Below are 15,552 nucleotides of genomic sequence, written 5' to 3'. Positions count from 1 at the left end.
CGCACCTTCATTCGGAAATGAATTTTTAAAGGCTCAATATTCAAATGATAAATACATAAATTTATATATGAAAATCACTTAGAAAGAACGTTAGTACTACTCAATTTGATTGTCAAGATCAAAATCAAGGATTGCAAAGTTAATGAAATAACTTAGGCTAACAATCTCTTCCTTTTTTATTTTGATAATTAAATTGAATAAAAATATATAAGTGCATATGCTCCCCCTAAACTCATGACAAAGTAAAATCTAAAAATTATTTTAAAGTTGATCTCTCCCCTTTAAGTTAGAATTGGTTAATCTTTTTGCATAAGTTCATATTCTCTCCCATTTTGTCATGATAAAAAAATAATATACCACTTTGTGGAAGAGATAGAGGAGAAAACCAATAATATGAAAGAATTGATCATATACAGCTCGTTGAATATAAGCAACAATAATAAGGATGAAAAATTAAATACTAGTTGCACTTATATCCATTTTCTTCTCTTTTATCCACTTTTATTTAGTTGGTGAGAGAAGTAGAATTCATAATTGCTTATCTTTAGCACTCACCATCCAAATACTACCTTTCTTTCCTTAAAATGGATTGAAAGTCACCTTATGATAAAATAAAAAATTATTCTTCTTTGGTACCCAAACAAACTTGGGTTCTTGAGGGTTAGTCTTATAAGGATCTTCTAATTTATGGTGAGCCTTCCTAATAAAACAAAATACATTAACATGCCCAAATTTCATGCAATAATGATATTGAACATTGGGTTTGAAGTTCCTTTGTTCAATAGTCTTCTTTCTTGTAATTTTAGTCTCACCACATTCCAATCTCTATAAAGCATAGAAAAACATATTTTATGTACATGTGTGTATTTAGGGGCATGCTTCTTGTACATAAATATATGATTAGTTCTTTTAGGCTTAGCCTTTAGAACTTGTGGTGCTCTTCCTTTTCTTTTTTTTTTTTGTTAGGAGATCTTGTGTGTGCATTAACCTCCATATGAACAACCTCTATTTTTGAAGTTTAGTAGAGGCTTTAACAAGTTGTGAGCTAGATGGAGATGATGATGATGAATCTCCATTGAAGCCAACACCATATTTAGTAAGATAAGGTCTTTGGGATATAATAAGTATATCCAAAACTCCCTTTCCCTTGTAAAACTTTAAAATGGAATTTCTTAACTTCGCAACATCCTTTTAAAAATTATTATTTTCTTTATGCAAATCCTTGAATGAGAAATTTTTTAAGGAATCTTCATTTAAAGAGTATTTTAGTATCAAATTTGAAAATATAATATTTTAAAATTATTTTTCGAATTTTTTAAAATTACTTTCTAGTTTAAATTTTTTTTTCATTATAAAACTTCATTTTAGAATAATATTTTTCATATTTCAAGGTTATGGCTTCTAAGAGTTCAACATCAGTCATGTCATGCATATCATGACCATAATTATTTTCACAAGTATGAGATGTAGAATAGACCTTTTCGTCTTCTAAAGCCATGAAGAAAAATTTGGCAACTTTTTCATCTTCATTTAAAGAACTTTTATTCCTAGTTGCCTTGAATGTTTTCCTTCTCTCTTTTTGCTTTTGTAGCAATCGGCCGTGACATGCCCTTTCTTGCCACACCCATAACAAGTTATATCTTCACCTGAGCTTGAAGAAGACTTTTAGAGTATCTTTTCTCTCTCCTATTTTTCTTGATGATCTCTTTGACTCTCCTAGAGAGCATGATAAGTTCTTCATCCTTATCATTGCTTGAGTCTAAACCACTTGAATTCTCTTAACATTGCTAGGTTGAGCTTTTGAAAGCAAGGGGTTTCTTTTTATAAACCATTTCATTATCTTGCCCTTCCTCTTTTTTAAAGGCCATCTCATAGGTAAAAAGCTTACTAATAAGTTTATTGATTGAGAGTTTACCCAAGTCCTCAATAGTTTTCTCAATACTTGCAACCCTTAGGTCATAGTCTTTAAGAGGGAGTGGCTTAAAGATTTAGTTGTTGATGTCAACTAGCTCATAGTGTTTTCCTAATTTCCTCAAATTGTTGATGATGGTGAGAAGCTGGTTTGTAATATCAGTGAAACTCTTATTAGGCTTCATCTTGAAAAGCTCATATTCGATTACGAGCAATTGAACTTTCTTGGACCTGACTTGCTTGGCCCTTTCATGGTAATTCTCTAATATCTTCCACATCGTGTAAGCAGTAGAGAGGTGTTGAACTCTTTCATATTAGAGAATGATCATGGCTCTCTTGTTCTTGCCATTGGCTCTTCTATGAGCCCCAATCCATTCATCTCTATCAATAGGCACTTCAACACTATTTACCTATTTGGTTGGAGGTTTCTATTCTTTTCTAACCCAATTCCATACATCTAATACATCACAATCAAGATAAGTCTCCATTTTGTACTTCCAATGGATGTAGTTGAAACCATCAAAGAACGGTCTAAGATAATGTACTCCTTTGTTGGCCATCTAGATCTTTAACTTATACTCTTAAGTTTGATGATGAGTATTTAGCTCTGATACCACTTGTTGGCCCTTGACTCACCAAGAAGGAGGGTTTTATAATTAAAAATTTGCTTAAGAGACTAGACGGAAAGAAAAGAAAATCAACACAAAGAATTATAGTAGTTTGGCCAACTCTTTGCCTACATCCACTCCTCAAGATTCACTTGACATTTTCACTATTAATAATCCTTTTGCGGGTGCAAGATTAAATCCAAGTGTTTTACAAGCTCAGACTCAATCTTATACATTAGGAGTTTACTCAAGCTCACTCCCAAACTTAGTGTTTTGGCTCACACTAAACCTCACAAGAGTTTTCTACCTAGGCTCACTCTCAAACCTTTTTCCAAGTGTTTTATGGCTCATACTCAAACCCTTACAACTACCAAAACAAAGGTAAAATGGTTACAAGAAGATAAGAAATTAGTAAGCAAAAGTTTGGCACTTATGGGGGTTGTTGATCATCCATAAATGAACTTTAGAGGGGGTAATTTTACCCTTTAAATGCTAAAGAGTCATTAAATTGAAACCTTAGGCCATCCGCTTTTGCTTGACTTTATATAATGCATTAATTGCATTGATAGACCAAGAATCACGATATCGCTTCTTGTTTCACAGTCGCGATTTGTAAAATTCTTGCAACAGCATAAACATGGCAAATATAGTTGTTGGTTGTCTCTAATGGTTTGATTTTATATAACTTCCATGATTGCACCTTTTGCTTTGCAGTCGCAAAATTAAGCCAAAAATTTTCGTGCTAAAATTGCCCATTTTTGCGGTTGCACCTTGAATATTGCGATCACACTTTTTCTGCAGAAATGGATATATAAAGGCTCAATCTTCAAATGATGAGTACATAAACTTCTATGTGAAAATCATTTAGAAAGAATACCTAGTCCGACCCAGTTACAAATTATAATTTGATTGCCAAGTTTTTTTAACCTAGATGGGCTATTCTTTTAAATGCCAAGGTCCAATTAGATTTTTCTATTCTAAGTGAGTCCATTAATTGATCTGGAACATGGAAAAGGCCCATTAAGTCTATATAGATTCAACTTAAGCCCAATTTACCATCTCTTTAACCTAATGGACTACAAGTTTCATGCCATAGTCAATTCTTTAAGGTTCAAGTCTAAATATCCAATTTTAATTAACAATTATGTAATCAATTATTTTCCATACATCATAAAAATAAAAAAGAATAAATCTAACTATTACAACAACCCTTCCTCTAACTAATATACTCATAAAAGGGGCTATTTAGGTCAAAATATGCAAAAATCGCTGAAAGGGGTCAAAAATCCGCAAATTAGGGCAACTTCAGGAAATGTCGATTGGGTGACATTATAGAGCTAGTCGGCTCAATGCATAGCCGATCGGTTGTGCACTAAGGCGATTGGTTTAAAGTCCTCCTTCGCCCGAAATTTGATTTACATGCACAAAACACATCCAATACGATTAGTATGTGTAAAAGGCACGAAATAAAAAATAAAACAATTGATTCTAAAACAAGAACATATAAACTTACCAAAAATAAACTTGCAGTAGATAGAAACCTTTTCATGGCAATATTTTAAAACTAATCACATGAATCTGAAACTAGATCTAATCATTCACAACTACATGTCATCATTAAAATAAGGCAATCCTAACATGTTATCCTACTAACCATATGATCATCAAACCCAAAACCTAAAGAAAAATGTATTATCATATCTAAAACCCAACAGGCAGACATATTACAAAAACATACAAGTTATTGAAACCCTAGATCTAAACATATAACACATTAAAAATAATCATAAATCAACACTAACATGTTTCTAATATCATAAAATTAAAAGAAAAAAGTAGAGAGGATGTTGATGATATTGGATTTAGGAACCTTTAGGATTTAGGAACCTCCTGAAGCCTTTTCCATATGACACGGGGAGGTGACACACCCATGTCCCTCCCATATGATTCGAACGCTGAAATTTTAAAGACGCCACACGGGGAGCCCTCTAGAAACGGCACCAAGAACTTGATAGCTATTTATGTAGCTACAATCTAAGACAGTGAACCTATCGATGCAGACTAGCACTTATGGTGAGTATCAAGGTCGTATTCTAGATAAATGGTGATCCTAGAACTACTACAGTGTCTTATATTATCTAAGCTTAACAAAATTGATGAAGTTACTATTCTATGACTAGATGCAAGCTAAGTGATTAACTAAATGTCAAACAGTCTATAAAGATTTTAGTGAAACAATCAAAGGAAGAAAGCAAACCCAAGGCCTAAGCTAGTTGGATTTTAGTGAAGGTAGAGATTATATTGATTACCAATTGTAATTACCTGTGAGTGGATTCTAAATTGAATTCGATTTCTCTCTTGAGAACACTGAATTCCTAAACCTAAGAACCTAAATGATGGAATTTCTTCCTAACGATTGATTTTAGGTTATCTTTAAGTGATTATTAACTAGTTCTTGCTATTCAAATTTCCAATTACTAAATGAATTTCTCAATTACATAAAGCAATCTGAAAAACATAATTCACAATGTCTCATGAATAATGCAATTTCTTATTAATAATGAAAGCAAGAAGAATACAAGCATTGATAATCAAAATCTCATAAACATTAAGTGCAATCCAACAAATAATGGAACCCCAATGGGTTCAACAGTTCTAGCTACTCATGCTAATAAATAACACAAAGTGAGGAACAACTACAGAAAAGCAAAATGAAAACATGTACACCCTTCTTCTTCAAGTGAGATGAATAGCCCTAAATCTCCAAATCTGAATAATGAACCTCAAATTGCCTTTTAAATCCACTCTTGATCTTCAATATGATGCTTAAGCCACTGGAATCCGTCCTTCAATATGTGAAATAGTCTCCCAAAGTCAAATATCAAGTCCTGAAGGGCTGCCACTATCGCCATACGTGAAATCCGGTAAACCTGAACCAGCAAAATAATTCGATTTTTATTCAATTGTCTGCTGAAGCTGCTCTGCTTTCCAGTCAAGCTCCAAGTAGCGTGGCTGGACCTCTAAGTTTTCCGAACTGCCTGTTCCCGCTCTTCTCCTCCCATCGCCCTCATGGGAGGAGCCTGAGCCCCGAGGTAGTATGAGGTCGTGGTGGCCTCAGAAACCATGCCAAAAGGACACTTTTAAAGGTTAAATTTTGATGGTTCAGGACAGCCAGAGTCCAAGCTGTGCTCAACCTTGAAATGGTAGCCTTTGCTCAATTTTAATGGATTTTGGTCCGTATTTGCATGTATCTCCCTCGATTACTAATAATGTCCATCGATGGTCATCTGAAACATGAAAGGAACCAAAACACAAGTGATTCTGGCATAAAACAGGATAAGTATGGACAAAAATGGAAGTAATTGGGCATATAAATATGTGTAATACAATGCATATCACTTGTGTCTCTTCCCGTGTGGAATAACAAAACACATAATATAAAAGTCAATTTTCATTTTCTCACTTAATCATCAATCAAGTCTAGCCGCCTATTTCTCTTTTCTCTAAAACTTCATCATCTTTCCCTTATCTCTTCTCACTCCTTTGCTATCAAACACCATTTTTCTTTTTAACACACTCTTCATCCCCTTCTTTTCTAAATCCAAGAAAAGTGCATCCAAGAAGCAAAATCCTACCCAAATCCCAATAAAACATCCTAGGGCTAGAAGTTCTTCATCACAAGCTCCTCATTCGACTGCTCCATTAGTTTCTTTGGATCATAATCATCCATTCGTGCAATTCAGTGACAATGTCTCCCGAGCACGGTTTGAGAATTTGGCCAATAAGAAACTTTGCCCAACTTGTCATTTAGATTATGAGTTTATGCAGTATATTGGCTTTGAGGAGCATCTTAGAGGATGGGTAAACTAACTGGCATGGAAATTATTTTTTGAGATTTCAAAACCAGCTTTTAAAGAGATCACCCTCGAGTTCTTGTGTACTCTATGCTTCAAGGTCGGCTCAAGGATTGATCATATGGGTAAGACAGTGAAGTTTCAATTGAGTAGAAAGTATTTCGATATGTCAGTGAATGAGTTTGCCATTGCTATGGGTATCACCGGAGAAGAATAGTCATCGATTATAAGCGATATGCTTTTCAGTTATCAAAATCGCACTCCATAAGGGGTTTGGGTAAAGTTGGCGCCAAATGCACCTAGGTATATGACCTCTAAATCTAAGTTCTCCACTTTCGATTCTTTTCCACTGCATTTTATACAATTCTTGTTAACTACCACAATCACGAGTAGAGGAGAGACGAAGGGCATTGTAACAGGATCTATTTTATTTGATGTGTCTAGAAGAGGGTATATGGTGCAATGTGGCTTTGAGTATATTGGTCTATTTGCTAGAGCAAGCCAAACAATTGGACAAAGGGTGTTTGTATGGTGGAATGTATGTAACAAGGCTAGTTAAGAATTTGCAGGTTTTTTATGGACTTTCGGCAATGACATTGGATGGGTTGTCAAAATTGATGGGTCTTGAAACCTTGCAGCGCATGGACAAGGACAAAAGCATTCTGCCTAACATACCTCAACCTAAAGATGATTTTTAGTTTGACTTCCACTAGGCTGGAAGGCTCTGGCATTGGCATTCCTAATACCGACATTTCTGTAGGTGCTTGCCACCTATCTGCAGACTGCCAGATAGACCATTGTCTTCTTTTTTCCGTCTTCCGCCTTATGGAGGTGAGCCATATAAAGATTAGATGGCCTATAACTTGATTGCCGCCAGTGGTAAGGACTTGAGAACAAGAATTTAAGATTGGAAATATAATTACATGGGCTTCAATATCAGGACAATAAGCTGCTCAACAATCAAGTTCAAATGTTGGGGATGCTTCAGAATCAGCAAGAAATGATGCGTCATCAACAAATGAACATGGACTGGCTCCAAAACTCGATAGTGCATTATTGGCAGTCGTAAGGATATGCCCCGCCGCGTCCTCCATCGAGTTTTTATCAGTCTCATCAAGTGTAGCCAAATGATGGAACAGTTCATGAAATTGATTCCGATAATAGTGATGAGGAGGACGATGACGATCATGATGACGAGGGAATGGCTGGCTAAATGCTAAATTTGTTTTTATTCATTAAGTATTTTGAATAATTTAGTTGCTTTGCTATGTTTTTTATTTTTGTTTTGTTTTGAATTAGAATGGTTTTAATTTCTACACAATTTAATTTTCTTATACGAAACCTTTATTTAGTTTTGTTTCGAAGTAATTTTTATTCCCTAATTTAGTATGTTATTATGAACTCCTATTACCTTTACGCTTGTCATTGTGTTTGTGTGTGTTAGTTGAATAGGTACCTCAAAGTTTTGGACTTGGAATTATGAAATCTACTTACATCCAGGAAAGTAATTATTTTCTCGTTATTTCTTTCAATTTTTATAAATACATTGAGGACAAATATGTCCAATAAGTGTAGGGGAAGGTTTTATTGTCTTTTGCTTATTGAGTTATGATTGATCTCCGTTAAGCTCATTGAATTCAATTAATTACTTTGTTTGATTTTCTCTCTCTCGAATTCATAATGAATTTGGTTAATTTTTTTTTATTAAAATCATGATTTAGTTGATTTGGCTATAAATTGTGCATTAAGCTTAGTATCCATGCTAGGATTTTTGATTGATATCCATCACATATCTTTTTCTTCTATCTTGAAACCTTAGTTATGTTTATGAGCTAATACCCCTTTGCATTTTCTTATTCTTTTGAGATGTCTGAAAGAATATAATATAAAAGTAAAGTAAGGAATAATACAATGTTAAGAGTTTCTGTAATACCCGAAATTTTTCCTTTAATAATGATTATATTAATAATAATTAATAAATGAGTTTTTATTTAAATTAATTTTACTTTATTTTTATTTGGTTTAATTTGAAATGATTTAATGAAAATTTTAATATTAGACAATTAAATGAGTTATTTTTCTATACCCAATTTGTTGGATCTTTAAGAAATTAATTAAGTAATTATTGAGAATAATTATATTTTGGTTATTCAAATTTTTTTCAAATATATATATAGCATATATATAAATAAAATTATATATTGAAAAATCATGGAAGAATTTGTAAATGATGCTTTTATAAAAGAAATTTCTTGGGAAAATTGGTATTTTAATTAGCTAGTGGTATTTAATTTTAAGTTGAAAAATATTTAGTAAATTGATTAATTAAATTAATGGTGTGTTAGGACTAAATTAAAAATTTATTTTGAAATGGGGATTAAAAGTATAATTTTATTATTATGGGGATTTAAGGAAAATTTGTATGTTTGGTATTTTTGTAAATAAATGTGTTGGCAGGGGTATATATGTAATTGTGTATTTTCAATAATTCTAATTTGGCCCAAATTAACTAGTTAGAGGCTAAATTGAAAGGCTAAAGAAAAGTTTAGGGGTTAGTTGTAATTTCTTCAGGATGAAGTTGTAAGTAATTAAAATAGTTGAGGGACCAAATTGTAATAAGAAAAAGTTCAGGGGTCAAATGTCGATATTGAAAGGAAAGGAATCGGGGAAGAAGAGAAAGGAAGGAAGGAGATGTCGGGGAGAGAGAAAGTGGGCGGGAAAAGAGGAGATCGTTGCATACGTGCAAGGGTGTCCTTTAGACTGATCGGACATTGGGCCCATCGAGTTGGGCTACATGCGGCCAGCCTGTTGGTGATGGCTAAAGACCAGACAAAGACATACAAGAAAGTGAAATCATGGCCAAGAGAGGCAATGTGTGTCTGAGCTCGAGGTTGTCAAGTATGGCCTTTTTGCCGATCTCGATGGCGATCGGCCTCAAGAGAGCCTTTTGCGCAACGGCACCGGCCTTGGTTTTCGGAGGAGAGAGTTCCAGAGTGGTGGCGTACGATTTTTGAGCTTTTCGCATGCAGCTCCGACGCCCGGAGGATGGATGATCGGAGGACGTATGCCGACTCTCCTCAGCTCAAGCTTCGCAATGGCACTGGTTTTGTGGCGATCAGGCTTCGTTTGCGAATCGACGGCCAAGATCGTCCGTAAATCTCTCTGGATGATCGGGGCTCGGATCGAAAAATCGAAAGCAGGGATCGTCATCAGCGCGTCATTTTGAGTCCGATGGTGTGTTCGGATCATCGATCGGACTTCGACGGCTGGAAGAGAGTCGACCGAGCAATCAAGCGTCTCAGTAATTTTCTCTGGCCCGTTAATTTTTGAATTCTTGGTTTAATTGTGTGTCTATTAAATTGTGTTATGTATTAGATGATATTTGTGAGTTAAAAATAATTGTATGTCGGTTTGCCTGCCCTTATGTTTTGTGCTGTGTGGTGGAGTTGGGAAAATAGTAAAGTCTGGGGACCCGACTCCCATTGTTTGGATTGTTGGATATTTGAAGTGTTTTTCTGGCAGGTCCTTGACTCGTTTTTACGGGGGGTAAATGTTCATGTTGTAGTGGAGGTTACGCCGATTTGGTCAGAATTCTCCGAATGATTCTACCTCTTGATCTTAGGAGTCTAGACCTAGGATTAATGATCGATTATTTCAGTGTTTTGATAAATTATTTTCCGTGATTAAATGATCTGTCTGTTCGTCTCGCTCCAACCGAGGCACCGGAGCAGAGCTAGGAGGTCGCCAAATCTGTGAGTTAAAGTCACTTAATCGTTGCACTATTGCTAAGTCTGAATTTAATATGCTATTTTAGAAATTTATGCTTAATATGATTATTAGTATCGCAATATAAAGAATTTTACTTGATTATTAATTATTGAAAATAATATAAATATTATTATTAGTAACGTTATAAAATATAGATATTATTATTTTTCGACACGGATTGCATGTTGCCTTACCCTAGATTTTTAATCTTTATTTCGATATGTGTTGAATGATTTCATTAGACAATGATATTTATTAAATGTGATGGTTGCGTTTTGGGAAATGTGGCTTTCGTAGAACATGCCACCGTGCTGGTTACATCGTGACGGCGCTCCAGAATGATCGTGGAAAGATTATTATGGATTTGTTTGCCCTGATCGAGCATTGCTCTCTGGGCTGAGTTTAGTTGATTGCCGGAGTTAAGGTCCCTGATCGAGCAACGCTCTCTGGGCGCCGGCTTATTTGGAATTCGAGTGTTCAGGTTGGAGGTAAGGACCCTGATCGAGCTTGCTCTCTAGGTGCCAGACTTGTTGGATTAAGAGAGCCGAAAGGCTACTAGAATTTGGGGTTAGGGTTCTACTGAGCCACTCGTCCTGTAAAAGTAAAAATATATTTTTATCTATTTATTTATTTTTCTATTATGGTATGATGATATTATGATTTGTGTTTATGTTCAGGTTTTGATATATTGATTCGAATAACTAATATTTTATGTGAAGACTGCAATAGTCTTTAGATTATTTGATTTTAACTCACTCTCGAGACTGACAGTCTCAATTTACTTTTTTTTTTCAGATTCGTGACTGTTAATCTTCCCGCGACTCTTATCTAGTAACCCGACTCCTTCATCATCGGGTGGTGTATTTGATTTGGTACGTTAATATGTAAAATCTTAGATTCTCCGCAGTAGTAATAGTAGATGTATCAGTTGTAAATTTTATGAGTTTCAGGTCTCGCCTAATTTTTCTGGCAAACTGAATTAATTGTAAATTTAATGGTTACGAAATTGTGGAATCAATAGTATTAATTGAGATGAGATTTGTTTAAGTCAGTGAGTGTCAGGCTTACTACGGGATTCGTGCGCTTACCTACCCATTCCACAGATTCTACGAGGCCATGATAGGGTCGTGACAGTTTCCTGCTAATTCAATTTTCTTAAGGCTTTGATATCAAATAATATGGAACCTCCATGAATAAGCTTAAAAATTCCTTTTGAATTGCAGACCCCCAACATATTAACATGAAAACCCTAAAAAATAATTCGGTTCAACCCCTAAGAAAGGTTAGAAAATAGATTTCTTAGAAAGATTATCAAGAATTAGAATTTAGAAAACTTGTTTATAAATTCCAATTTTGAAACACTCCATAAGAAGATAATCAATCTACTTGAATGTTTCTTAAGAATACATTTTACACAAGAACACAAAGATAAAACAAACAGTTTGAAGGTTTAATAACCACTTAATCATTCAAATTCAACTTAATTTTACATCAAAATTCGTACTAGCCTTGTATAGGCCTTAGATAACCCTAAATCTTAACTAATAAGGATTTACATCTCATATAGAATAAAGATAAATATCCTAACTAAAAGAGCTAACTTAACCAAAGTCCTAATTAAGTTAAAATACATGTGTGGCCGCCCAAAATAAGTCATAAAATTCTAATTTATATAAGTCATGTAGATGAGCCTCATAACATAAGCTAAGTTAGGCCAAAAGTTTTCATATGCTCCAATTCAGCTTCTTTGGTCTTTTTAAGCCCAATTAGATTCATTCAAACTCAAAAAAATTGAATTAGATTAAGGAGTCTCTTAAACTTAAATCCAATTCTTCAAGCCTTGATGTGTCCTTAGCCTAATTGTCTTAGATAAGCTCATTGACTTATAATTTGAATCCGACCAGGACTCCTAGTTGAATTATGATTCCTTTTTATTGTTTGAACTCCTAATATCATCAGGACTCCTTGTTGTATTAGGTTCCTAGTTGAGTCAGGACTCTTTGTTGGATTAGGATTCCTTGAGCTAGCATGATTTGTATCTTCAAGACTTCTTGTTGGAGTAGGATTCGTTGTGCTAGTTTGGTTCGTATCAGTAAAATATAACCTTTCTCAAGCATTTGTCCAATATTCAGCAAGCTTTGACTAATTTTAGGTATATAGAGCACATCAGGAATCAAGATAATACCTGAATTAGTTTGAACAACAATGTCTCCTAAGCCTTTGACATTAACATAATTCCATTTCCAACCTTCACTCTTGAAGTATAGGTTCTATCGAGCTTCCTGAAGTTATTTATATTTGTTGTCATATGATGTGTGCAACCACTGTCCACTAACCAAGCATCTTGACAAGTGCTTGTGATGTGCGTAAAATACACACATCTAAATGGGGTTTTTAAGATCGATTTTATAGATGTTTGGATGTGAATTGGTACCAACACTCACCCTATGCGTATGTTTGTGTGCATTAGGTCCAAAAGAGGTTAAAGAATGAAAAAGGAAAGAATTGGAGTATAATTGGACATCAAAGCCTGCTAAACGAGCTAAGATCGAGCATGAGAAAGTGTTCTCAACACGATCATAAACACAGTCGTGTTACCAACACGGGAACCAGCACGGTCGTGTTGGACATTAAAGAAGAAGTAGATCTTATAGACACGGCTTTATGAGAGTTACCCGGCCGAACACTGGCCCGTGTCCTAACACGCCACGGCCAGGACACGGCCATGTTGGAGGCGACATGGGGTATTAATTAAAAGAACGAAGAGAGAAAAAAAGAGGAGGAGGCTAGGGTTAGAACGTTCCAAACCTTAATATTTCTCTCTCTAAGGGTTTTCTGAGCTGAAACCAAGGGAAAAGGAGACTTGGATCAAGGTTTCAATCAGATTCCCTTGAAGGATCGAAGATTGGGCGAGGTTCGTTGATTGATTTTCAAATCGAGCAAGAGGAACAAGAATCGATTCAATTGGAGCAAAAGGATTTAGTTTACTCTCATCCAAGGCAGTGTAATCGGTTTCTACCTTTGCTTATTGTTGTAATTGAATTCTTGTGTATTTTGAGAATGAACATGATTAGCTAGATTGATTAAATCCATTGGGATTTCTTTACTATGTTGGCTTGATATTATATTGTTGGATTGTTTGAATTGGTTTTGTATTCTTCTTGTTTTCAGTATTAATAAGATGATGCATTATTCATGAGACGTTGTGAATTGTGATGTTTAGATTGCTTTATGAGATTGAGAAGTCCATTTAGCAATTGGAATTTTGAATAGCAAGAACTGATTAATAATCGCTTAGAGATAAGAATAATTAACTAGCTGGATTAAGAATTAACAAAGCTTAATAGAGGCGGATTAAAGCTTAATGCTAATTTAAGAATCAATCGTTAGGAAAAGATTCCAACTTTAGGTTATTAGGTTTAGGAATTCGGTTATCTCGAGAGAAACCGAGAATTCGTTAATCAATTGCTAATTCCACGGTAGCATAATTAGACTCACCGATCCTTTATCTTTTGTTTGATTGCCAACTAGTTTAGATTCCCTTTGGGTTTGTCTTCTTGTCTTGATTATTTCGTTTATCAATCACTCTTGCATCTCCCTTAGGACTTAGCTTGTAGCTATTAGTTAGTTTAGAAATTATTTATCGCTAATTTTAGGTTAATATAACAAAGAACAAAGGAGTAACTCTTGGCTTTCACTTTCCCGAGGAATACGACCTTGATACTCGCCATTAGTGCTAGACTACATCGATAGGTACACTGCCTTAGATTGTAGCTAACACGAGTAGCACCCATCAGCTTGTTGGATAGCATGTGGCAACAAAGAGCTTTTCCTCCTACTACTCTTGCTCTTGTGAAGTTTGAGCTCGTTGTGCTTGTTGCTCACCCTTGTACTTACATACTCTCTCCACATGTCCAAACTTTTTTACAAGATCTATATTAAACTCCTGGCTTAAACCAGCAGTGCTTTTCTAAATGATTTATCATTTTACAATTTGGGCAAAGAGGAAATTTTCCTCTTCTATTTTCTTACTTGCGGAAATTTACTTCCTTTTTATCTTTTTCTTTTTCTGTCAGCTGCATCCTTGCCTCCATAGCTTGCTGGTGACTTTCCTTTCTCTTTCATCACTAGTGCACTTTCAGTGCCCTCTTCCATTCTCATGGACCTTCTCTATTCTGTTGCATGTAGAGCATTCACCAATTCTGCTAATGATATCTTAGATAGGTCCTTAGAGTCTTTCAAGAGATAATATACATTTTGGACTCAAATCTTTCTGGAAGAATCACGAATTTCAACAACCCTTTTGTCACTCAATTCCTCACCCAGAACCCTTACATGATTCACCACCTTTATGACTCTATTAGAAAATTCTTTTACATTTTTTGAATCCTTCATTCTTAGGGCTTCAAAATCTCTCCTTAAGTTCAATATTTGCATTTGTATAGTCTTCTCACTCCCTTGATATTCTTCTTTAAGCTTGTCCCACGCTTCATTTCCTGTCTCACATGCTATACCGTGATTAAATACCGTCTCAGACACAACTGAGTGTATAAAAGAGAGCTTTGAACTTTTTAAGCATTCATCAGCATGATGCTTCATTTGAGCCACTATCGGGTTGGTTCTCAAGGGTGGAGGATCAACTCCTTTCTCAACAGCATCCCAAAGATCCATGCCCTTTAGCAAAATCTTCATTCTAATAACCCAAAGTTGATAGTTTTTACCATTAAAAATGGGTGGTGGAGGAACTCCTAAACTGCCAGAAGCCGTTTCATTCATAAAAGGTTTTTTTTGTAAGGTTTTCTGACTTGTTTTCTCTTAAGAACGTGCCCTACAAAGATCAGTTACAGCTTTGATACCATTTGGAGGCATAAACCAGAACAAGGAAATGGGAAATATGAGCTATCAGCTCTTTCATTCATATGTTTTCATATATATGCAAAGAGTTACAAGAGATTTCACTAGTCAACAAAAGTAACCTGATCCCTTTTACTTGTCTCCTAATTTCTGCTGAATTTAAACTCCTTCACATATTAGTATTACAAGGAGACATAGACTTCTGCAAAAGCAAAATATCAAAAAGAAAACACTAAAGTTACAGCAAATTCTGTTACAGCCTCATCAGGCTCACCATTCACCATTATAGAAAGCCTAGAAGAAGCAAAAATAGCAGCAATCGAGCCACAAAAAGTGTTAGAAAAATTGAAAGCTTGAAGAACATCCGGAATAAAGCTCCAACTCACGGTATCAAAAGCTTTCTTGACGTCATTCTTGATGGCCATGTTACCACCAAAACAAGCTTTATCCAAGAAATTCACTCCTTCCAAAGAAATAGGCAATACAGTCTGCAATACAACGATGTTTAAAAAAACCAAATTAGTTTTTGGGACAGAGTTCTAGTAGCAACTACCGCC

The sequence above is a fragment of the Ricinus communis genome, chromosome 10 (assembly GCF_019578655.1).
Source record: "Ricinus communis isolate WT05 ecotype wild-type chromosome 10, ASM1957865v1, whole genome shotgun sequence".
NCBI lineage: Eukaryota > Viridiplantae > Streptophyta > Magnoliopsida > Malpighiales > Euphorbiaceae > Ricinus > Ricinus communis.
The sequence above is the reverse complement of the archived record's forward strand: the minus strand, read 5'-3'. Positions refer to the sequence as shown.